At 34.2% G+C, this 26614-nt stretch overlaps 2 pseudogenes; both read left to right on the top strand.

Annotated features, from left to right (window-relative positions):
- The window catches only part of LOC100803813 (probable pre-mRNA-splicing factor ATP-dependent RNA helicase DEAH6), a 40239-nt pseudogene extending 23249 nt beyond the window's left edge, over window positions 1–16990 (top strand).
- A 1946-nt stretch (window positions 16991–18936) lies between these two features.
- LOC100803279 (serine carboxypeptidase-like 45) lies at window positions 18937–20466 on the top strand (annotated as a pseudogene).
- The last annotated feature ends 6148 nt before the right edge of the window (window positions 20467–26614 follow it).

Here is a 26614-nt window from a genome sequence, read left to right as displayed (position 1 = left end):
TTATTCGTTATTTGTGAGGGTAGAGGGTGTCACACATAATCTTATTCTTCACTCAAGAACCAAGCATACAAAGCTGGATCTGCTCTTTGTCAGAGAGAAAGTTCCAACCATACAACTTAATGTTGTTCATGTTACTGCCATGGATCAACTGGTTGATATTCAGACCAAGGCTCTCTCTCCTTCATTTCTCTCATTCTGGACCAAGTGGTTGAAAGGCATTCTTCCAAGCCCTCATGAGCTTCTGGAGGAGTATAAGGGAATATTCATTACTCGCAGTGCTTTGTTTTTGCTATCTGTTAGTTAACTGATATTCTAACTACTTTAGTTAGTAGTTAATCTGTTATCAGTTGATAGTGTAGTTAGTTAGTGCCTAACAGCTTTGTATCAGCTGTCAACTAACTTAGGTTAGTTTACAGTTAGGTTTGATGGTAGTTATCCAACTATATATTCATCCTTGCAATCAGTTTACACTTGGGTTGAATAATATCAATTTTGTCAATCTCAAACTTCTCTCTCTGTCTCTGTCTTAAATTCTCTCAACTCTTTTAATGTGGAACAAGTAGCTATTTGTTTATTTTTCATTGCAGGTTACTTTAGTTCCTAAAAAACATTTCAAGAACATGGTCATGGTTTAAGAATTAATTTTGATTGTGTCATTCAACTGTGAATGCTTGAAACTTTTCACATCTTGTAAATTTATTATGCTCTCTGTAGGAAACAAGCAAGCCTAAGGTGGCTATATTTTTGGCAGATTGCATGTACTCAAACACGACGTGTTGCAGCTATGAGTGTTGCTGCTCGAGTTTCTGAAGAAATGGGTGTTAAATTAGGACATGAGGTAGGCTTCCTCCGTTATTAAATATTTTAACACAGATTCTTTGTTGGTTATTATTATAAAGTTTATTTTCTTTTAAGATTTCCTATTTATTAGAAAATGGATATGTTTATGTACATAAGTGGTAAATTTTAACTTCTCTTTAATATGCAATTAGATCACGTACATATCTCTTTCACGTGTCTTGGTCTTTCAAATGTGTAATTCAAACTTTTTAATTGTAGGTTGGTTACTCCATCCATTTTGAAGATTGTACATAAGAGAAGACTATTTTGAAATACATGATGGATGGAATGTTACTGAGGGAATTTTTTGGTGAGCCAGATTTGGCAAGTTGTAGGTGAGCTTATATTGGATTCATATTTGGGGTTTAGTTGGATATGTTATGATTGTTCTCGTATTATGTTTGCAAATGTTGCAGTGTTGTGATGGTGGATGAGGCTCATGAAAGAACACTCTCAACTGATATTCTGTTTGGATTAGTAATGATGGGTAGCAAATTCTTGTGATGAGCTAAATTTGCATGTCTTATTTATAATTCTAACAGATTGAGAGTTGAGACAATTTAATTCTATTCCTTGAACAATCAGCATTTTGATTGTGATATTCAAGACACTTTAGGCATATATTTGATTAAGTCTAGTGTAAATGTTTTTCTATACATGTAAGAAATCTGACATGGTGTTGATTGCATGGATTCTTTTGTTCTATATTGTTGTGCAATTATTTTATTTGGTTACTGACCAATCTGTAACTCATTAATGCATGGTCCTTGCTCATATTTGAATGTATTTCATGAACATGTTCAGGTTAAATGAATAAATAATCTTATTTGTAGTTGTTCATTATAATATCCTCCTGTGTACTTACCCACTTTGTTTTTGGAGTAAATAATCATTTTGGTTCCTAGAAGTGCATAGTGTTGTCACATCGAACTAGAGGCTTGGGGACTAAAATTTCTGAGTTAATAATATGCCCTATATATGCCAACCTTCCAACTGAACTACAAGCTAAAATATTTGAACCCACTCCCGGAGGAGCACGAAAGGTTATAAACCAAGAACAGGAATGGAGTCTTTGCTGGTGACTCCTATCTCAAAAGATTCAGCAAATCAAAGAGCTGGTCGTTCTGGAAGAACGGGTCCTGGAAAGTGCTTCCGACTGTATACTGCATACAATTATCACAATGATTTGGATGATAACACTGTACCAGAAATACAGCGGACTAACCTTGCAAATGTAGTTTTGACTTTAAAAAGTCTTGGTATTCATGACTTATTGAACTTTGATTTTATGGATCCTCCACTTGCTGAGGCCTTATTGAAAGCTTTGGAGCTTCTATTTGCATAAGTGCGTTAAATAAGCTTGGTGAGTAACTAAGGTGGGTAGACGGATGGCAAAGTTCCCACTTGATCCAATGTTGTCAAAAATGATTGTGGCTTCAGAAAATTACAAGTGTTCAGATGATATTATTTCTATTGCTGCTATGATTTCTGTTGGAAACTCAATATTTTACTGTCCAAAAGATAAACAAGTACATGCAGACAATGCAAGGTTGAATTTTCACACTGGAAATGTTGGAGACCATATGGCATGTCTAAAGGTTCTATTTCTTCTGACTTTTTTTTCTGTATTTTGTTGGTTATCATCTTATCTATATCCATATTTCTTTTGTGTGAAATGTTAGACTCTATTGTTGATCTAATTATAGATTCAGTATTTGTTGTTGTGCTTGTTGTGTATTTACTTTTTCACCTGGGTGGGACATGGACAGATTATCATTGGGTTGCATATTTATTAAATTATAATCGATTATTGGTGTTTCTTCAGTCTAGATTTTTACTGAACCTTATTATTATTATTATTATTATTATTATTATTATTATTATTATTATTATTATTATTATTATTATTCAGGTCTACAATTCATGGAAGGAGACCAATTATTCAACGCAATGGTGTTATGAGAATTATATACAGGTATGGATCTTTGTCTAACAAAGTACAAACCCATTATTTGGTGCATCCATATTTAGTGAAAGTGCTAGAAGAAAGTAGTACACCCATCTGCATGGCTAAGCACAAAGTAGTTATAATTTAGAAATGTTAAACTATTTCTAAATTTAATTTTGGTTAATTTTGTTAGTTCATTTAGAAAGCATTTGAGTTTAATAATAATCTTGGAAAATTTTGGACAATCTGAAGACTGTAAAATTTATTATTACCATGAAAAAACACCTCCATCTTCTCCTTTTTGACTGTGGAGATGTATGATGCTTATGTGGTAAATTTTTGAGGTTTTAGGTTGATAGCTAGCTTTGTGAAGTTGTACTTAGTAATTACTACTTGCCCTTTTCATTTTTTGATTTACTTTTTCCCTTTTGGCTTTCTTGAAGGATATCTTACCATTTCTTTTATTACTTTTTTTTATGTTATTCTATTGATAGTATTTGATTCATGAAAGACCAGTTTAGAACTTGTATGTGGGCTTATGACTATGCTGCCCATGTTTAGTTCCTCCACCATTTTGAATCACATATGAACTATTTCAACAATCATCTATCGGTGAAATGATAATGATTCATGGTTGTGAAATTTGATACTCTGGTCTTCTTTACTCTGTTAAAATGCTTTTGTTTGTTTACTCTGAAATTTGAACTATTTCAACAATCATATGTCTTCTTTACTTTGTTAAAATTTATTCATCTTTTGTACATTCGTGTGTTGATTTCTACTGTAATATTCTAAATTTGTTTGTTATTTTGATGTTCAGGTAAGGAGTGTGAAACGAGCTAGGGATATCCGTGATCAACTGGCAGGTCTTTTAGAGAGGGTTGAGATTAAACTAACTTCAAATGATAATGATTTAGATGCCATCAAGAAATCCATTACATCTGGTAAACTTATAAAACTAAAAATTTCTTGCAATGTAGATCTTTTTTAGTGCACCGAATCTAATTTTTAACTGCTGCAGGGTTTTTCCCACACTTTGCACGACTGCAAAAGAATGGATCATATTGAATGGTTAAACATTCACAGACTGTTCACATACATCCTAGTTCAGGGCTACCACAGGTACTTGTGTGGTATGTTGTTGATAACATTTGTTATTTTAATGGATTGCTCCCTTCCCTATTTCTTGTTAATATTAGAAGAATTGTGTTGTATTATTGAAATAAGCAATTCAAATAAATTGAACCAATTTTTTTTGTAAACAGCGTGACCTTGCCCACTCCTCAGAGTAAACAAGTGATCTTTGCTTTACCTTTGTCCTCATATAAAAATGCTTTACCTAGTGCATTTTTTATGCAATGAATAATGCATACAACATCCTATGACTATCACAAGAGGAATTTAGAAACTAACCCACTGCACTTACAACAAAGGTGATGCCTAGTCTGGTAAGAGTGAGATAGTAAAAGTTTGCCTTCTAGGAGTCGATACCTTCTCAAGTTTTTCAATGGCTTCTTGACCTAGAAGAAGCTTGACATTAGGATCATAGGGAGCTTCAGGAGAACAGACGAGCATATTGGTCTCGTCAAGAAGGTCCAATGCATACTTATTTTGAGTAATAGTAACACTGAAATGGAACTAGGCAACCTCAATTTCCAAGAAATATTTGAGAGGGTCCAAATCTTTGTTTGAAATTGACAATATGGATGGTTTTTTTAGGTGCTGGATGCCAACCTCATCATATCTAGCGATGACTATTACCAATATAGACAACAAATGTAATATGGCCTTCAGGAGAATGAATGAAGAAGATCGAGTGATCAGCCATGCCAATTGTGGCAAGGCAGAACTGTAATGTCACACCAGGCCTAAGGGGGATGTTTCAAACCATGAAGAGAATGGCACAAATAACAATTGAGGTGACAAGAAATAGGAGGGAGATAAATGGTCATGATTTCATTGATAACTACATTATGAGTATATTTTCGGGGTTAAATTATAGAAGAATTTGTAATTTTTCTCTCATAAATTTTCCTTTTTGAGCCAATAATTGTTAAATTACCATCATTTAAATTTTTGTGAAAAGAATATTAAAAGTGATGGATTTATGAAGCTTAGTAAAATAAACCCCAAAAAAGCAGGAATAATTAAGGAAAACAAGCTAATTGAGGAAACAAGGGCTAATTGAAGAAAGCAGGGCAAATTAAGAAAAAAAGATTAATTGATGAAAGCAAGATAATTGAGGAAAACAAGGTTAATAAAGGAAAGAAGAATAATCAAGGAAAGTAAGATTAATTAAGGAAAGTAAAGGCGGACTTAGTGCAAAAAATCCACTAATCTGCACCTATAAAAGATGAAGAGAAAAGAAGGAAAAGACACCGAAATTCCAACAGAATACAATTTCTTAGAGAAGGCAAATGCTAAAAGAAGGAGAAACAAGCAATGAGAGTCATTCCTTCCCCCCATTCCTTATCTTATCTTTTCCCCTTTTACTAAATATTACACTCTTGCAATTGTAAAGTCTTCATGATAATGAGAGGCTAAACCCCTTTTGTTGGGTACTTGACAGCCAACTACTCTTGATATAATTTTTCTTCCTATCTATTTATAACATTACATTTGGATTATCCTTTCTTGTGCTTAATATTATTGCTTGTGGCTTGACCACCCGTTTGCATGGTAAGTTTTAGGGTTAGCGTTGGGAAACATTATTTTCTAATAGAACTGGGAAAGAGTATCTAAATAAAGTCATCACTAGGGATAAGTTGATATTTGTTTAGCTTGTTATACATCTTTATTCTTAATGCAATTTACTATTTTAGCTCTACAAAGGGATTTGGGAGAGAAAATAGATAAATTAGGCTCTTTCATGCGGGGGACCAAAGTTAGAGTATATTAGTAGATACAAGTGTAAATTGAAATAATTATAAATAGAGAAAAATCATTAACATTACATCAAGGAGTAGCTCTGGAAGGCTAAGTTCCCAACATTCTCATCTTTTGAATTTCCTTCTACAATAATATTGGATTTTCTCATCTTTTATGTAATTAATTAATTCATGTTTAATTCTTTTCTTGTTTGATCCATGGAAGATATTTTAAAGAGGTGGATTGAGCATCTTGAAAGCATACAATTAGGGGTTAGTCACCCACCACTGATAAATTGTGATTTTTGTGGAGGAGAGCATTTCAATAATAATTGTCATCTCTACTCCATGATAAATTCTTGGTCGGTACAAGAGTTATACCCTTAGAATCAATATGAAGAAAAAAGACTTTCTAATATGGAGAATATGTTTATGCAATTCATGGAAACATCCCAAGCTAGATTTAAAGCCAATCAAAACTCAATTCAAAATCTGGAGATTGAGGATGGCAAGAGTTACTCCATGGAAAATTGTTGGTGGGAGAAAGAGTTACAACCTTACAATCAATATGAAGAAGAAAGAATTTCTAACCTTGATAATTTGTTGATGCAACTCATGGAAACATCAGAAGCTACTCAACACACAATTCAAAATCTAGAAATTCAAGTTGGTAAGCTAGCAAAACAAGTGGCTAAATTACCCTTGGTCACAAGGGAAGAAAACTTTGTAGAGGTTGAAGCTTATGAGGAAAGTCTTGTAGAAGAGCATGATTCAAGAGAAAAAGACGAAGGAAAAGGTAAGGAGAGAACACAACAATAATGGGAGAAATGCTCACAAGTAAAAATTCAACAAGAAAGCATTCTCCAAGTCAATACTCCTCCTCATCAACTGATTGGCAAGGAAGAAAGGCTTGGAGAATGTGATAAATGTTTAAGTGTCATTCTCTCCTTGAACACCAACACTTCTCTTGCAATGGTATGGAAGGCATTTTCGGGATACATGAGTTTCATGGAGTCTTTGACTAAGAAGCAAAAATTCAAGGAAGATGTGTTTTATGTGACATTCATGCCACCTTGAAGGCATTTGACTCGTCAAACTTGTGACGTTAAAGAAACGCTTACTGGGAGACAACTCAGGATTTCTTACTTTATTTTTTTTATTTATTTAATTACATTGTGTGTTTTTCTATTATTTCTTAGGATAGTTGTGTTCAATTTATTTCAATTATAATGTGTGCTTGCCTTAGCTCTAGGAGGTTAAGAAAACTGAAGGAATGTCTTGCATGAGTGAAGTGATAAGAAGTGACCAAATGCCTGTACAAGTTGTCTGGCCAAGAGTCTAGCCTCCTTCTGTAGGGGGGGTGATACCTCTGGTACTGGTAATGGTGATGTCGCGGAGACTAGAACTGATGATGATTACGTTGCAGACATCATTGCTGCACAAGAAGATTGAGATCCAGGGCCCATACAGGATTGAGGCCTATTTTGATCAGGATTTTTCTTTATTTTCTTTATCTATCTTTATTTATTTTGGTTTCATTTCCTTTTATTTTCATTTTAATTTCTTGCATTTAGGACAATTTAATTTCAGTAGTTTAAATTCAATCATTTAATATTTTTAATTTAGTTTGATGCATGATAGAGAAGTAGATACTTATTGATTGGTTACAACACATTTTGAGTGAACCGATTACATGAGTGAGATTAACTGCGTACTAATGAATATTTTTGTGAATGTTTGATTCTTGTGATAGCAGGTGTCAGTGTAAGTGATGGAGTGTGAACTAACAGTACAAGAGTGAAAAGGTTAGTATTTCTGACAGAAAATCATGGAACGAGAACCTTCATACTTCAATGAAAACCGGTAAGTTGTGTGAACTTTCAACTGTGAGAGAATGACTGGTTTTAATTTCCTGATTTAGCATGATTCTTCGATTGCTTAAAATGCATGTACGATGTGGAGATGATCAAGGCCTTGTTTGTTATTTTATTCAGCTACTTAGCCAAAAAGTCATCCTGTGAATTAATGCATCCCTTGCACCCTTTTTAAGCCTAATGTAAAATTTATGTCATTGGATCCCAAGCCCAAAATGTGATATTTACTAACTACCCTTTCTTAGGTTGTAGGAGAGTACTCATGGATCCAAACAAATTTGTCCTAAATTTGGGGGAATGTTTTTGGGTGATTTTCTATTGCAAGAAAACAAATATACAACACAAGTTAAATTGAGTTGCAAAATATGGTGTTACTCCAGCCTAGTATGAATGTTTTTACATTTGCAAAAAAAAAGAAAAAAAGTTATGTTATTTTAAAGAATAAAAGTTGGAGTAAACCATCATCGAAGAAAATAAAGGTGCTGAAAAGAGTAGCAAAGCAATAAGGTTGGTGTAGTGAAAAATTCGAAGTTATGGTTTGTAAATAATTTGGGGGATTAAATGCTCTCCTAGATCCTAAGCTTTGAATCCTAGAAAAACCATGATTTCTTTGTTAGCCCAGCCATGTTACAAGCCTAATAAAGTCCTAGTGATCCACATTTTGCATGTATTATAGCATTGACTGAGATAATGTGCAAAATTGGGAATTTTACATTTCAGTTGTTATAATTCAAACACTTTTACTGAGACACTTGTGGAATTGAGAGAAACACTAGCCTTGTGAGGACTGAAGTTGGTGATTATTCCTTGTGATCTGTCATTCTTGCTAACCATTTCATTTGAAGTACATCTTACTCTGCTCCTTTCATGAACTTATGACAACTATGAACTTGAGAATTGGTCAATGAAGCTTTTTGGAATGTATGTAGTTATCTCATGAATTGTGATTGGTAAAATTTGAACTTTTTCCTTTTGCTTGAGGACAAGCAAAGATTTAAATTTGGGGGAGTTTGATAATTGCTAATTATGAGTATATTTTGGGGGTTAAATTATAGAGGAATTTGTAATTTTTTTTCTCCTATTTTTTCCTTTTTGAGAAAATAATTGTTAAATTAACATCATTTAAGTTTTTGTGCAGCGAATATTAAAAGTGATAGATTTATGAAGCTTAGTGAGTAAAATAAAGCCCAGAAAAGCAGGAATAATTAAGGAAATCAGAGCTAATTAAAGAAAGTAAGCTAATTGAGGAAAAAAGGGCTAATTGAGGAAAGCATGGCTAGTTAAGGAAAGAAGAATAATTAAGGAAAGTAAAGGCGGACTTAGTGCAAAAAGCCCACTAATCTGCACCTATAAAAGAAAAAGATAGAAGAAGGAAAAGACACACAAAAATTCCAATAGAATACAATTCTTTATAGAAGGCAAAGGCTAGAAGAAGGAGAAGCAAGTAATGGTAGCCATTCCTTCCTGTCATTCCCTTTCTTATCTTGTCTCCCTTTACTAAATATTCCACTCTTGCAATTGTAAGGTCTCCATGATAATGAGAGGCTAAACCCCCTTTGTGGGGAACTTGGCAGCCAACTACTCTTGATATAATTTTTTTTCCTATCTATTTATAACATTACATTTGGATTATCCTTTCTTGTGCTTAATATTATTACTTTTGGCTTAATCACCCATTTGCATGGTAAGTTTTAGGGGTAGCGTTGGGAAACGTTATTTTCTAATAGAACCAGGAAAGAATATCTAAATAAAGTCATCATTAGGGATAGGTTGATATTTGTTTAGCCTATTATACATCTTTATTCGTAATGCAATTTACTATTTTAGCTCTACAAAGGGATTTGGGAGAGAAAATAGATAAATTAGGCTCTTTCATGCGGGGGACCAAAGTTAGAGTATATTAGTAGATACAAGTGTAAATTGAAATAATTATAAATAGAGAAAAATCATTAACATTACATCAAGGAGTAGCTCTGGTAGGCTAAGTTCCCAACATTCTCATCTTTTGAATTTCCTTCTACAATAATATTGGATTTTCTCATCTTTTATGTAATTAATTAATTCATGTTTAATTCTTTTCTTGTTTGATTTAATTTTCTATCAATTTAAATTACTATTTTTCTATAACTTTTTCAAATCTTTTTCTTAATCCAATATTTATCTACCTAAGTTCAAACAAAGTTTCTGTGAATACGATACTCAGACTTTCGTTTTAACTTTACTACTTGGGACGAATTGGTGCACTTGCCAATCCATCAACATTAATACAAGCATATAGAGGTGTTAAATATATGATTTGATGTGATTGAATGTAAATAGGGAATTTGGGTATATCTGTACATATATGTAGGGATTTCATTATCATTTGTTTCCTTAATTATCTTGTACCTATGATTATAAATAAATCAGTGTGCGTAAGATAACAACACAACTTCTGTAAACACTTCAATATGGTATTAGTAGATTATGGTTCTTCAATCCCTTCCCCTTCGTACATGTAGCTTCGCAAAAAACAGTGCATGCACTCTCTACTACTATTTGACAGCAACAGTGTCTCCCTTTTTCCGACATGCAACCTTCGATCACCATCACCCTTCTCCGGTGACCATAACCATGTCCGGCGCGCTACCATATGTCGTTGCGCGAGCTCCCACGCGCACCACTTTTCCGATGTGTGACACATCGCCGGTGACACCCACTCATCAACGAGACCAACCTCAACCTCCTCCATCTCAAGCAATCTGCACAAGCCCTTTGTTTGGCTATTTTATTTATTTTTTCTTTTAATGGATTCTTTGGGTACTATGGACACTGTCTTTGCCATGACGTTTACCCCTGCCCCACTTATTCCTGGTTAGAAATTAATCAGATCTGCTAATTATACTACCTGGGCAGCCATTGTCCAGCTTTGGTTTCACGGTCAAGGACGTGCCGACCACTTGACCACTAAGGCTACGTACATTCCTGATAAAGACCAAGCCTGTTGGTGAAAATTGATGCCTTTTTGTGTAGCGTCCTTTGGTTCTCTTTTGATCTGAATCTTCAACTTTCATACCAGGTATTTGACACGTGTTATGAGGTTTGGAGCAAAGCTAATAAGGTCTACTCCAATGATGTTCATTGTCTCCACTATGTGATAACCACTATGTTGTCCACCAAACTCTAGAATATGGATATGTAGGCGTATTTTAGTAAGCTTGACCATTTGATTGTTGATTATAACAATTTAATGCCTTTCACTTTTGATGTAGAGACCTTTTAGTGGCAACGTAACCGATACTTTATGGTTCAAGTTCTTGCTGATCTCCCACATGAACTTGATTTGTTGCATAACTAGATTCTATCGGCCCATACTGTTTGAACTTATGACATGGTTAGTGAATCGTTTTGTGTCTCTCCACTTTGCATGCTTTTGGTCATTCTTCCATCTTTGCCACTTCTGTGAATTCCTCCGCCCTTGTCTTACACTCATCATATGGCGGAGGGCATGATGGAAGAATCGTTGCAATTATTGTTAGATTTATAGTCATTGAAGCCAATTACCGCAACAAAGCCCGAGACCAATCAAAATCGGCAAACATTGCCCAGGTAACTAATCCTGCCCCCCCTGAGGATGTCACTATCTCTACCACTAAGTATTATGATTTCCTTCAGTTTCGAGCAGCCCAACAATTAGCCTTACTTGTTACTTCTGTACCTCACTCTAATAATCCTATAGCGTTTGTTTCCTAGTCATCCTCTCTTGGACCTTGGATACTTAACTCCGATGCCTCTGATCATATAACTCATAAACAATCTTTTTTCTCTTAATTTTCGTTATCAAATTCTTTGCCTTCTGTTACTCTCATAGATGGCATTGCAAAAACCCAGCCACTTCCTAACTTCCCTTTGAATTCTATCTTGTTTGTTCTTGATTATCCTTTCAATTTGATTTCCATTAGCAAACTCACTCACTCCCTTAATGTTTGTCTTGTTTGTTAATAATTTTGTTCTTGTTCAAGATCGGCGTACCGGGAGGACGATTGGAGCAGGACATGAGTCTAAGGTCATCTTTAACCATTGCTTCTGTTGATCTTGCCCATCAGTGTGTTGATCATCCCAGCTTTGAAAAGTTGTGTCTTTTAGTTCCTAGTCTCTCTACACTTAAGTCGTTACAGTGTGAGTTGTGTTAGTTAGGAAAACATGTTCGTAATTCATATAATCGTCGAGTCAATAAATGTGTTGTGTCACCATTTGCTTTAGTTCACTACAATATTTTGGGGGCTAGTTGAGTATGATCAACTTTAGGATGTTATTATTTTGTTACTTTTATTGATAACTTTTTTCGTTGTTCTTAGGTCTTATTAATGAAAAACTGTTATGATGTCATCTCTGTCTTTCAAAGTTTTTCACATGAAATTACTAATAAATTTGGGACATCTATTAAAATTTTACACACTAATAATGCCAGAAAATATTTGTCTGTCCAATTTGTCTTTTCTAGCATTGCAAGGAATTCTCCATCCAAATTCTTGTGCTCAACCACAACAAATTGGTGTTGTAGAACGGAAAAAGCATCACCTAGTTGAAACAACGTGCACCCTTATAATTGCATGTTACTTAATCAATTGCATGCCCTTATCCATCCTCAACAATCAAACCATGTACTTTTTTTTTGTACCCACAACAGAACCTCTATTCTATTCCTCTTTGTGTCTTCAGTTGTACTTGTTTTGTCCATGATCTTTCCCCAAGTAAAGATAAACTTTCTGCCAAGTCTCTTAAGTGTGTTTTTCTTGGTTACTCTTGCCTATAGAAAGGATACCATTGCTTTTGTCCGCAACTTCAACGGTATCTTGTTTTTGTTGATGTCACTTTCTTTGAGTCTACTCCATTCTTCTTTGAGACCCTTGTCAGTCATGCACAGCTGGTTGATCAGCCTGTTGTTCCCACTCTGGCCATTGTTGTTGCTCCACCATTATTAATTGTTTATCAATGAAGGCCATAACATCCACTGGTGGTTCCACATACTGATCCCCTAGCATCATCACCTGCTCCAACTAACCCTCCAACAATGCCTCTTGCACTTTAACTTCCCATTTCCCTATGCAAAGGTATTTGGTCCACTCATAATTCTAACCCTTTATATGCTCGTACTCTTCATTGTCACTGATTACCTCCTTCCTATTTCTCTTTTATCTCCTCTTTGGTATCTATTCATATGTCTACAGGTGAAGCTATGGCTGATCCACACTAGTGACAGGCGATGTTGGATGAAATGACTGCTTTACAAACCAGTGGCACATGGGAGTTGGTTCCTTTACCTCCAGAAAAGATTATTGTTGGTTGTCATTGTGAAGGTTGCATCGGATGGTAGTATTGATTGATTCAAAGCTTGTTTGGTGGCTAAGGGCTATACTTAGATCTATGCTCTTATGAGAGTATATTGTATACAGGATCAATCTCAACTGCATCCTAAAGATAGAAAAAGGGAGTCTAAAATTAATAAAGGAGTCTATAGTTGTAACTATGACAACTATAATTAGTCTTATAACTTTCACTAGGACAACCATGTATATAACCACTTCTAAGTGGCTTTTTCTAACTACCTAATGATAGAAATCATTTTTCATTTTTGAAATATCTCAATAGGCCTTGACTATGGGGATACCTTTTCCCTTATGGCCAAGATTACTTTTGTTCATTTGTTTCTTGCTATGGTTGTTATTTGTCATTGTCCACTTCATCAATTGGGTATTAAAAATGTCTTCCTACATGGTGAGCTGCAAGAAGAGGTTTACATGGATTGACCCCTATTTTTTACTAGTTTTGGTGGACCTCATCTTATTTGTTGCCTTCGACGCTCCCTCTATGGCTTGAAGTAGTCTCCCCACGCCTTGTTTGGCCATTTCAACTCGGCCTTAACTCAGTTTGGTATGACCCGTTGTGAAGCTGACCACTTTGTTTTCTTCCTTCATTCTTCATCTGGCCTGTGCATTTATTTGGTGATCTATGTTGATGATATTGGCATTACTGGTGATGACTCTGATCGTATCCATTGACTCAAATCTCACCTTCAAAGTCAATTTCAAATGAAGGATCTTGATCCGCTCAAATATTTCTTGGGCATTGAGGTTGCTCAATCCACTTCGTGTATTGCCATTTCCCAGAGGAAATACGTTCTAGGCATTCTTATTGAGATTGGTATGCTTAACTGTCGTCCATGTGACACTGCCATGGATTCCAACATCAAACTTCTTCTGGGTTTGGGGGAATCACTAGAAGACCTGGAAAAATATCACAGACTTGTTGGTGGACTCAATTACCTCATTGTCACCAGGTCAAACATCACATTTGCCATAAGTGTGGTAAGCCAATTCCTCAATGCCTCTTGTGATAGTCATTGGCATGTTGTCATGTGCATCCTTCAATATATCAAGAATGCATCAGGTTGCAGACTATTATATGAGGAAAAGGTAATTCCAAAATTATCTGTTATCTTGATGCTTATTGGGCAGGATCACCATCAAGCAGGAGATCTACCTCTGGTTTTTGTGTTCTTATTGGAGGTAACTTAATTTTATGGAGAAGCAAGAAACAAAATACAATTGTTAGATCTAGTGCGGAAGCAAAATATTGTGCCTTGGCAGCAGTTGTAAGTGAAATTACGTGGCTATGACAACTTCTCCGGCAGCTCCAATTTGGAGAAACCTATGGCAATAAGCTTATTTGTGATAATCAAACCACTCTTCACATTGCATCCAATCTAGTCTTCCATGAACAAATTAGACACAGAGATAAATTGTCATTTTGTGAGAGAGAAATTACGCTAAGGAGAAATCACCATTGACTTTGTCAACTTTAGTGACCAATTGGTGGATGTGTTCACTAAATCTCTTAAGCAGTCTCGCATTGATTATATTTGTAATAAGCTTGGTGCATATAACATATATGCTCCAACTTGAGGGGGAATGTTAAATATATTATTTGGTACGATTGAATGTAAATAGGGATTTTGGGTATATCTATACAGATATGTAGGAATTTCATTATCCTTTGTTTCCTTAATTATCTTGTACCTATTATTATAAATGAATCAGTGTGTGCATGATAACAACATAACTTTTATAAACACTTCAATAAGAGGATTAGGATTGAGAGGACCAAATACCTCTACATAACGGGATGGGAAGCTCAAGTGCAAGCGATGTACTTGGATAGTTGATTGGGGCAGGAGATGAATATAAAGGATTGGATGAAGGAGGAGGCGTGGGTTTGGGTCAAGATTGTTACTAGTATGTGGTCAAAGGAGGTGAAGTGCGAACAAATAATTAATGATTGAAGTTGGTGCAACAAAGGGAATAAAGGAGACAATCGGGGGTGGGAGTTTTTTGGGCAAAGTAGCATTGTTTTTAGCTAAAGGAGAAGGGGCTTGTTCAAAGGAGAGAAGAAAGAGCTAGTTTCAAACCTTCTGTAGGCGTGAGTAGCCAAGAAAAACATATTTGAAAGAGTGATACCATTTAGGTAATCGATTACTTTGAAAGAATGCTCTCAAGTTATTGACTAATGGTCAATGATAATCAAATACTCGAGGTAGCCTAACATTAGTTGATGAGTAATATATTACTTAGAGATTACTAGTTATATAGCCCAAATGGAATCTATACAAAGTTTTAAATTTTGAAGAAAATTTTCCAACATAATTTTGATATCAAAGTCAAACATAATAATGTTAGGAAGTTTGACATCGCTTGCCTGAGTTCTCGAGGTGCAACTTATATAGCTATTGGGAAACTTTACTTGATGTCAATTGGTTTTAAGATGGATAACATGTATAGCTCATCTTGGTTCTCACCTATTATAGTAGGCTCTCCTATTCTGACAGGCATCTGTGGAGGGGGGAATTTGGAAGTCTCAAATCGCTTGCCTCAATTCTTAGGACACAACTTATATATCTGTTGGACAACTTCACTTAATGCCAATTGGTTTTAAGATGGAATCTAACAAATCATGCCAAAGCCATTATCAATTTAAGAGATATAATTAAAATCACTTAAGACTTGATAATCCCTAGGACTCTCAATATTTATTGATAAAAAGGAAATACAAATTACGTCCAAATGAAAATTCTAACCTAGGAGTCAAATCATCAAAATATAAGAATTTGCAAATGCGGATGCTCTATGGAGAGTCTTCATCATCTAGAGGAACAACTTGAATAGAATGATATTTAGTGCCATGGAGTTGAATATCTTCATCACTTCCTGTAATATTGATGTAATATTAACCTAGTTTTGCGATTATAACCTGTAACTATTATTTTTATTAAGTATGATATGTGGCCGATTTGAGGCACTTTGAAAATAGAATTAATCAACTTTATGTTGTATTAATGTGCATTAACACTTATTGTGAAGTTGGGACTGCTATTGGTCTTGTAAAAGAAATCTAGTTGTTTCTCTCATTTGATTGTTTTCTCTTTGTTTACCTTTCATAGGTTCTTCCCAGATGGGTTGCATACCATGAACTAGTACTCACAACCAAGGAATATATGAGACAGGTAGTCCTAATTGTTAACCAATTCAAATATTTTATGACTTATTTCAATGGATATGTCATTAGCTGAAATCACATACTCAAATTGCAGGTGACGGAGTTAAAGCCAGAGTGGTTGGTGGAGATAGCCCCCCACAATTACCAGCTTAAGGATGTTGAAGACTGTATGATCTCTCCTCTCTCTCTTTATCTTTATATTGCCACTATATTTTTGCAAGGAGTTAACAACATTTCCCTTTGAGCTTTATAGATAATCGACCTTTTTAATCAAGTTTTTTTTATAATAAATATCATAAAGAATCAGTTTGTAGATTGCTTGCGAGCAAGGTTCTTGTCATTAGTTTGTGGAGTATAATTCCTCATTTTTTAATATAGCCTATTCTAATTTATAAGATGCAATGCTTTTAATTATCTTTAGGTCGTTTAGTGTATCTACTGTAGTATCTCCCTTTTCATTTAACACTTTATAAGATATTAGGAAGATTAATAGGAGAATATTACAAGAGAATATAATGTTACTCTTTTGATTTAACCTATCTAGTGTAACTTAATGGATAGTTAATTAGATCATTTGTTACGTATCCCTTGTTTTATAATTGGACTGCTTGCAAAGATATACTACTCACTATTCGTAAGAATTATTGTTATACCACGAGTTAATTCATTGAACATTTAAATAAATTCAAATTTAATCTATAAGTGGGAAAAAAGTAATTTTAATGAACTTGTAAAGTGAGTTAGGGAAGATATTTTGGTCAATCAGCGTATAACATATTAATCAATTTTGAATATGTTGATTGTTGTAACAAAAATAATTTGTTGATTAATTCCATAAACTTTTATTCTCTTTAGCTATTTAGTTGTTGAATTAAATTGTGGCAGCATATTCGAAGAAAATGTCTCGTGGAGCAGGACGTGCATCGTAGGACAAATAATTGCATCTTTACTTATGCTTTGGGAGAAGGAAACACTACTAAAAAAATGATTTTTTACCACATACGTTCTAAGATAGTTTCCATAAAATTGTCTTAGAATGTGAGACGGTGACAATTTTGTAACTAACAAGAGATGTACGACGACAGTTTTTGGAAAACCGTCTTAGATATTGAGTGTTCAAAGATGGTTTTATTATAATCGTCTTAAAAATCAAGTATTCAAAAATGGTTTTGTTAAAATCATCTTTCAAATTAACATCCTCGTTCAGTTTATATCCTCAACCTGTCATTCATTCTACGTGTCCTTCTCCTCATACCCCCTTTATTTGTGCCTTAGCCTCACTCAAAAGATCTCCTTCCACGAGGAACACCGTTTGCGTTTCTGTCTTCTCCTTCCACCTGCGACAGCGACGAAGACAAGCTCCTCCAGAGCGGTAGTGAGATGTCAACGCTCCTATTTCCTAAACCTCAAGTAGGTTATTGTTGTTCGTGGTCTCGTTTTTTGCCTTTTTTGTCTCTTTCTTTCAATCTCAAATCGCAACTATGATCCTTTGTACATCTCAATCTTATTCTTCACTTCACTTCATCGATTTTTTTATTCTCTCTCTCAATAATGGAAGCACACTTTCAATCTGTATATGTAAGTTCTTCATTTTTCTCATTTTCTCTCTTTGCACTAAGTAATTTGTAATAATATTCGGTTCTGGCTTTTGAGGTCACTGTTTCTTTCTGCAATTGCTGCATTGGCATCTTGGGACCATTTTTTTTCTTTACCGCTACTTTTTCACTAGTTTCATTGTTGTATTGTACTCTTCCTTGTGCTAGATTTGAAGCTAGAACCTTCCCCTTTTGGTTCTAGTTTATGCCTTACTTGATTTGGTTGCTCTTAACCCTTTTCACAATTAAAAAACACTTGCAAGTTCCGTTCTTTCAGTTTTATTGTGATTATTATTATTATTGCAAGACATATGTATCCACAAACCTTATGATAGTGCACACATGTCTTAGCATATATACCAGTGCAGGTTCTTCTGTTTGTTGAGAAGACTCATGTATCCTAATTATCTCTTTTGCTCTTTATTTTAAGTTTTAACAATTCTTATATCAGGGGAAAATGTGTAAAACAAATTATGTTTGATAAGTAGTTGTTATGAAGGCTACATACATAAGTTCTCTACAAGTCCATTATTTCATTACTTCTATAGTTTGGTTTCTCTCTAAGACCTAATTTAAATTATTTCACTTGTAATCATTTAGTGCTTTGGAGGAAAATTATCATCTTTTAGGATCTTTTCCACTTGTTCTCATGAAAGAGAAGATGGAATTTACTTGAAAGTTGAAACTTGGCCTAAATTTGTTTAGTATTCTTTTATCGGGAAGATTAAAAAAAAGAACATTTCTACATTTCTACATGTTGAAGAAAAAGTTATTTACATGAGTAAAATATATAGTTTTTTATGTCATTTCTTTGATGTCAATGGTGTTTATGACTGTGTCTTCATTCACTGAGCCTAATGTTGTATGCTTCTTTTTGGGAGGGGACAAGGTGGACGCATAAGGGGTTCTTATGAGAGACATTTTTCACTGTTTAGTTACCAATCTTTATGGTGTGTGAGCATAATTTTGATGTTATGCAGAAGATTGGAAATGATTAAAGTGATTGTAGGTTTGTCCAACATGTTATAACATTTCAGAGTTGGTTGGAATGTTAAGTTCAGTTCTTTTTTTAGGTGGACTAGTGTAAATTTTGTAGGCCTAGGAATGACGATGCTTCAATTGGTTCATTGTTCCTATAATGTTGATGACTGTCAAAACTCAAAAGCTAGTGTTTTATGCTTATAGTTATCTTTTCAAATAAGAAATGGATTTTTATTTTTTAATTATTGGGTGGTTCATAATTTAGATTGTAGACTATTGTTATTATTATTATGGAATTCTTCTAGTCTCATGGACTAATGTCAGACTCAACCTACAACATGTTCACCAGAGTATGTAATTATTCTAGGTACGTGAGTGAGTACTATAAGGACTTGGTTTCGCCTCTTTGTTCAAAGGTTATGAGTCAAGTGAACAGAGAAACCCGTAAATTTATGCACAAATATGATGTCACGCTTGATGTTTGTATTTCCTTAGTGCTATCACAATCCAAAGTTATTTGTCCTCAATCCCAAGTGAGTCTTCTCTTTTGGACTTGCCCTTCTCATGCTTCTCCAATTTTCATCACATTACTTTCATAAACTAATTTACTTCAGATCAGTCTCATGTTTGGCTTGTTAATTAAAATTCTTGCCTTATATCATGGCATGACAGGAAGAAAATGAGAGCATAGATGTGTGTAAAGATGACAAGGTTACAAACTACTTAAACTGGAGAGATGTACAAGAAAAACTTCATGCAAAGCTCGTTGGCGTTCGCAAGTGGGATGTTTGCAGCAAGTAATTCCTTCATAAATGCCTTGTAGTTTGCCTTTTCTAAGTTAGTCTTGAAAAATGAAAATTAAGAGATCAAAAGTCTTAATCAACTTAGCTTGTCTATGCTGATTGTAGTTTAACTAAACAATGTTATCACTGACATGCATTTGTAGGTAACAACATACTGGATTATGATATGCTCAACCTAGAAGTGCCTACACTACTTGTTGTTGGATCCCTGATAAAATTTGGAGTTAAGGTCTTAATTTACAAGTAACTCTAACAAAAAAAAACCATTTTCTTCTCCTTTTGATTTATTTGGTCACTTGAACTTTAAGGCTCATACATATGAGGGCTAGTTAACATAACCATGCGCATTGTTCTTGCTATAGTGGAAATCAAGATTTTGTAATTCCACTAACTGGAAGTCGACCATAGCTTAGAAGTTGGAAACAAAATTAGGACTAAATTCAACAGTCCCTTACAGAGTATGATTTGAAGGCCAATAGGTATGTATATTAATTATCGAGGTAGCTTTTGGCACCATTCTTTTTTTTATTTGGTTTCTTTTCTCCTTAATATCCAAATAGTTTCTATGGAGTTATGATTTTTAAGCTTATTCTTAATTTAAAAAGGCTACTCCTATTTTTTGGTTTCTTTTCTCCTTAATATCCAAATAGTTTCCATGGTTTATAAGAGGTCAGAAGCCTTCATTGGAATCATTAGTGACTATATTTTTTGTCCATTATTAGTTAATGTGTAGATTTTTTTTTTCTCTGAACCATATTATGATTGCATTCACAACAATAGTAGAAAGCAATTTCTTTGCAAGTAGCACCCTTTTTTTTAACATAATCCAAATTATGTATTATACATTAGAAACTAATCCTAGTTAATGAAACTTAGGTTGGTGGATGGACTCAAGGATATAGCAATATCCTCTCATTTACTACTCTTAGAGGTGCCTCATATGAAGCCCCTTTCTCACAACCTAAAAGATCACTTGTGTTATTCAAGTCATTCTTGGAAGGTGGGCCTTTACCTGATGCATTTTGACACACCCTTTGTGTTTTCATATTTAGTTTAGACTGTAAGTAAGCATTATCCTTAAAATAACATATCATTAGCATAAGAAAGTATTAACTATGCAAAATTCCAAAAGAAGAGTTGGAAAAATCATTTATTTTTTCTTTTGGGTTTTCAACCTTTGTATGTGAGTTTTTGTGTGCTTGGTTGTTCTTGACCTGTCAAATGTAATGGACCCTTGGGTTTAAGAGATTCTATAAAAATGTTGTAAGAGAATACTGTTATATAATTTCTTCTTCTTATGCACAAATCTTTTGTACAAATATAATTTCTCTTTTTTAAAATGAGTTTTCATTAAAGGAACAACAATTATACATGATGACTTTGAACCGCTATAGGTGAAATTTGTAATTTATTTCTAATCAGGTCCTTGTTGGTGTAAGATGTTTAATTTTTTAATGATAATATTTTTATTATTTTAATTTTTTTATAAAAAAATATTCTAAAACGGTTCTTAAAAAAATCATCTTAGAAGGGTACCTTCTAAGACAATTTTCTCAAAACCATCTTAGAATCCTCAAATTTTTTAACTTTTTTTTTCTTTTTTAAAAAAGACATTCTAAGATGGTTTTCTGAAAAACCGTCATAGAAAGTAAACTTTCTAAGACGGTTTTTAAGAGAACCGTCTTAGAATCCTCACTAATTTTTCATTTTTTAAATGATTCTAAGACAATTCTTTTAAAAAATGTATTAGAAAGTATATTTTCTAAGACAATTTTTAGCTGCTAAGATGGTCCTCACATAAAAATCATATTAGAAGAGTATCATTGTAAGACGGTTCTTTTAAGAATCGCCTTAGAATGTGTACTTTTTAAAACAATTTTTAGCTAATAACCGTCTTAGAAGGATATTTTTTACTAAGAAGGTTTTCTATGGAACTATCGTTGAAAGAACTTTCAATGACGTTAGCTTCAAAGACTATTCAAAATCGTCTTTCAATGTACATTACAATCATCGTAGAAGATCTTTTTACCAATATTGAAGTACTTTTATGAAGTGAAGTAATTTTGGAGGGAAAAAATGTCACTTTGTTTTTATTAAAAAAAAGTGTCACTTTGTTGTATCTTGTGGAAATTAGCCTAGACTCTAGTAACCCTCACATGCTATAGTAACTCTCCCTTGGTGACTGGTGACTGCACTTACCTACAAGTTGTGTAATGTAAGTTTCAGTTTCATATTTTTTTGTAACAAATGCCATCTACAATTCAATTTTGTTAGTATTGCTAGTTTAATTGTATAAATTTCTTACAGGCATTGGTTTTAACGCATAAATATCCAGAGCGGCATGTATTTACTTCTGATGATTGTAAAAATTCAATTGATCTAGCAAATGCATTTTCAATAGGAAAATGCTACTTCTGAAAGTTAGAGTTTGAAAAAACTTTCGAACCATTAAGAGTGTGACACTTGCCACTGACCTTTATAAATTATTCATTCAATTTAATATTTTAAAACTTAAGGTCTTTACTCGTTTACACTCACGTGAGTAACTCGACAACGAGGGCCTTCACGATGATTTGGAGTATGGCATGGATCTGGGAGGTGTGATCGTGCACTGCCCTTGACATGGATGCACGTGTTGATGCCGGAGTAGCTGTGGTGATCAAGGAGGAGGATGGGCTTGAAGCAGAGTATCTTTTGGCTCCACCAGCTTGAACAGTTCAAATATCTAGAGCCTAGCTCCCTCTCCTCTTTTTTTGTCCCATTTTATATCAAGTTTTTTAAATGCGAAATTCCAAATAGATTCTAAAGGGGGTGTGAAAGTTGTAGACTTGTGGCTCATCAAGCACAAAATCTGAAGATCATATGTCACAATGTGTGCATTTAATTCGTTTGCAATAACCAGTTATTGATCTTGAAGTATGGTGGCTCCACCGCTCCAATGATTCAAAACAATGTCACAAAAATTAGTGGAACGGACGCAAAACACCCTTAGAGGGAGATAGAATCTGAAATAACATATTGTTGAACATTTGCAATCTCTGTAGATTGCATTTTTCGTTAATCAATTAGAGAAGAATCAAAGAGAAGATGGAGAGACAATACTCATAAGAAAAGAAAAAAGACCAGAAGGTGAGAGAGAGTGTATTGAAAGAAAGGGCTATAAATTTGAGGTTTTTTTTACTGTTGTACACTCTCTCTCTCATCAAAATTCTCATAGTACACTACTTTGAGAATTATTTCTCAAAGTGCACTACTTTTGCTTCTTTTACAGGAGTCGGGTTTGGCCACCCCGACTTCCCTTCGTGTTCTTTTGCTTTTTTTTTTTAAATTAAAATATTTTAAAAATTAAATATTATATTATATAAAAATATTTTTAATTACTTTTAAAATTATTTAATTACTATTTTTTTTAATATTGATCAAATTAATTTTTTTATTAACAAAATGATATTATAGAATTTAATTATTTTTTTACATTATTTAATTTATTTAAGATATTTATGGTTGAATATTTGTTTTAAAATATGAATTTTTTATAATAATATATTTATTTTAGTAAAAATTTAAATATTAAATTTAATTATTTTACTAAATACAATTAGTTTTTTATGTCATTAGATTTAATTAAAAATGATAAAACTAAAGCTTTTAACAATTTATTTATAGAAGAATATTATACTACATTATCAATAAAATATTTAAACAATGACATTTGGCTAAAGAAAAACTTAAGATGGGGATATATTAGGACAATTGTTTCTGCTATGACCATGTTGCCGACAAAGTCCATATTTTTTTCTACTTGGTCGTTCATTTTCGTCTTCATCCATCTCAATAGGAATGCGAGTTGAAACGGGACAACCCTTTGCAGTCCTCTTTCTCCTTGGATCAGGACCCCACTGATCTACTTCATATTCTTGCCACATTGATTCGTGTGACAATAAACCAAAAGAGTTGTCGTACATGTGCAAAATGTGTTGTAAAGTGAATAACATTGGCACATAGGTCATGGGATCAACATTGACAGATTTACAAGCAACCATGACGTGGGAACATGGTAAGTGTTTAGCTTGATATTCACCATAATCACACTTTTGGGATTGTAACATTACTCTAAACCTTTCAGGTGGTCTAGGTGTTTCAAGTGGGGATTGAGTCTCTGTTATAATAAAAGTGTGATTGTGTCTGTCGAATTCATTTACAATGTGTGTATTAGATTCTTGTTGACTGCTATTCATTGCATCGAAGAAGACTTCAAAATACTGTGAGCCAGATTTGATCATTGCCTGAGTTTGTCGACCTCTATTAGCAAAGAGTTGTGCGGTCTTGAAATACGTCTCCTCAACCAACGATGACACCGGAAAATGTCTTGTGTTTTTGAACATGGAATTAACAGACTCCGACAAATTGGTAGTCATATATCCCCAATGTTTCCCCTCATCAAAGCATTGTACCCATTTTTGTTTGGGTAATTGATCAAGCCATTCAGCTGCACTTGGCTTATTCGCACGAATATCCCCAAGATGTTGTCAGTACATCTTCTCCGTGTATGCATAACCTGTAAATATTCAATCAATCTATTACGTTATAAAATTTGATTGAAAGAAAATTATAACGAATAAATAAAATAGATTCTCACCAACCAACATGAGTGGTTTCTTTAAATGTTTGCAGTTTGAGTTACCGCAAAGAAAGTTTTGTGCAACGTGGTGCAGGCAAAAGAAATGGGATGTGTCCTGGACCCATAAGTTACTTGGGTTGTTGTAGGCACTTATAATTGAGGGGTGTCGGTCTAAAATAAGAGAAATATTAATTTGCGGAGTAACATGTCTTCTCAAATTCTTTAGAAAAACCCCAAGCTGAAGTTGTCTCCCCTTCTACAATGGCGTATGCAATCGGAAAGATATGGTTAGCTTCATCTTGTGCGGTAGCTATCAACAGTGTGCTAGTATACTTCTCATAAAGTCATGTACCATCTACTTGTACTATGTGTTTGCAATATGCAAAACCATTAATGCATGGACCAAATGACCAAAAGATACGTTTAAACAATTTTTTTCCCAGTACTATTTCTCCCCCCTCATACATGGATTCTGTTTGAGCAGCGACCACAATCCCGGGAACACAAGATTGCAAAGCTCCGAAAGTTTTGGCAGTTTGGCATATGATTCTTCCCAGTTTCCATGAATCATCTCCAACGATCTTTGCTTTGCTAACCATGTCTTCTTGTAGGATGGGGTACAATTCATGAATGTTTTGATCTCTGCAATCAACATCTTGATGGAGACGGTTGGGTTTGTTTTGACAATTGGTTGGATGATCTATGCTATGACGTGTTTGTCGAGCTGGCGATGATCTTGTCTGAGTATTGGCACGAGACAAGTGTGATGACCTCTGATACTCTTGATAATCCATTTGTTATGCCTCTTTGAATTGCATACGCCCTAGCTCCATGTACAACCATTTTCATGTAACTTGCAGACGAAGTTTAGCCTTCTTTGGTCAGAGTAAATTGTTTTGTAATCAAAATGATTTATGATGTTGTATTCTTTGACTGCTCGAATACATTGTGCTTTGTCATTGAAGGTCATGCCAACCTCGAGTATACCAATTGGTGGTTGTACATTGTGTTGCTGATCAACAAAATGGTGTCGATCAATATAGTGTGGTAGGTGGTCAAAGTTCAAGTCTACTAGACACCTAGGTTGGTGATATTGCAACGGAGGTGACGGAGGTGCCGTTGGTCTGCCAACACCCTCGACATCGGTTTGGTCATCGCTTTGGTGATTGATGTGATCAAAGAACTGTTGATCCTCATTATCACTAAAATCATCCATATTTTCATCATGAAATCGTATAATGGAATCTTCGTTAGCAATGAGATGTTCATCTCGGTTTGATGTTTGCGTTTGTGGTAGTTGTGAAGGTGGCGTAAAGGGGGATGAAGGATGGTTTTGTTGGTCAAAGGAGGTTTGTTGGCCATGAAAAAAAGAATTGTTCTTGGATAATATTTGTGTGTATGAAGTATAAATGTCAAAGGGGTCTTGTGATTCAAGGTTGTTGTTTGAAGATACTGAATTATTGAGGTCTATGTTGTTGTACGGTAACTGTTGTGGAGGCGGTAGTTATAGTTGTGGACATGAGGGTTGTGGAGACGATGGTTGTGGTTGAGGAATAAGGTCAGTAATAACATAGAATTTGGCAGAATTCAATTATGGATTCTGGAAAATTGTTTCCATCGCGCCTCTGAGATCATCATTATCGAATAGTTGAGTTGAAATAAAATGTGTCTGACCGAGATGAAATGAAATAGGGACACGAAATAACAGTTGAGCAACTTGTTCAGTTGCTCGAGCAGGGAGTAGGGGTGGGTAAACGGGCTCAAGTCCTTGGACTGACCCGCGGTCAGCGCGGGTTACAGACCAATTTTTTTAAACGGTCGATGGTTATGTCATATTTTTTGGCTTGCCCCGCTTAACCCGCGGACTATGCGGGTTTGGCCCGCGGGGTCCGCGGGTTGCCCGCAGCCCGCAGCCCGCATTAAGTTTAATTTGTGTGATCCTGACCCAATTATATTAGGTTTGATTTTCTCTTTTTCACTTTAAACTTTTCTTTTAAAATAACACATAAAGAAATATATTAGATAAGATAAAGATATAAAGATAAAATAAAAGATTTAAATTAAAAGATGATAAAGATAAAAAAGGATAAGATAAGAAAAATAAAAGATAACAAAAATGAAAGATTATGATAAAAAAGATAAGTGATAACCTGCTAAAAATCTTCTTTTTTGATATTTTCTCGATCTTTTTCTCTTTTAATCTATCATTTTCATATTTCAAAGTCATAAATAATAAAAATATCAATTCTTATCATTTAAGCCAAAAATAATTGTTAAATAAATATTTTTAAAGATATTTCAATATATTTTTATTATAAAAAATAGCTCATATCTTATTTAGCAGTTGTAGCAGGCTAAAAACATTTTTTCTCCTCACGTGTGCTTAACAAATATCGAACTAGGCTTCTTGTTGACAACGTACAAGCCTTGATATATACTAAAAATTGATTACTAGTATTTGATATGTAGCGTAAATAATATGTAATAATTATTGTCTTTTAATCACTTAACTTGACTTTATTCTAATATTTTTTATTATTTCGAGTTTTAGGA

This window comes from Glycine max, chromosome 4 (genome assembly GCF_000004515.6).
Source record: "Glycine max cultivar Williams 82 chromosome 4, Glycine_max_v4.0, whole genome shotgun sequence".
Lineage (NCBI taxonomy): Eukaryota > Viridiplantae > Streptophyta > Magnoliopsida > Fabales > Fabaceae > Glycine > Glycine max.
This window is presented reverse-complemented; position numbering and strand designations above follow the sequence as displayed.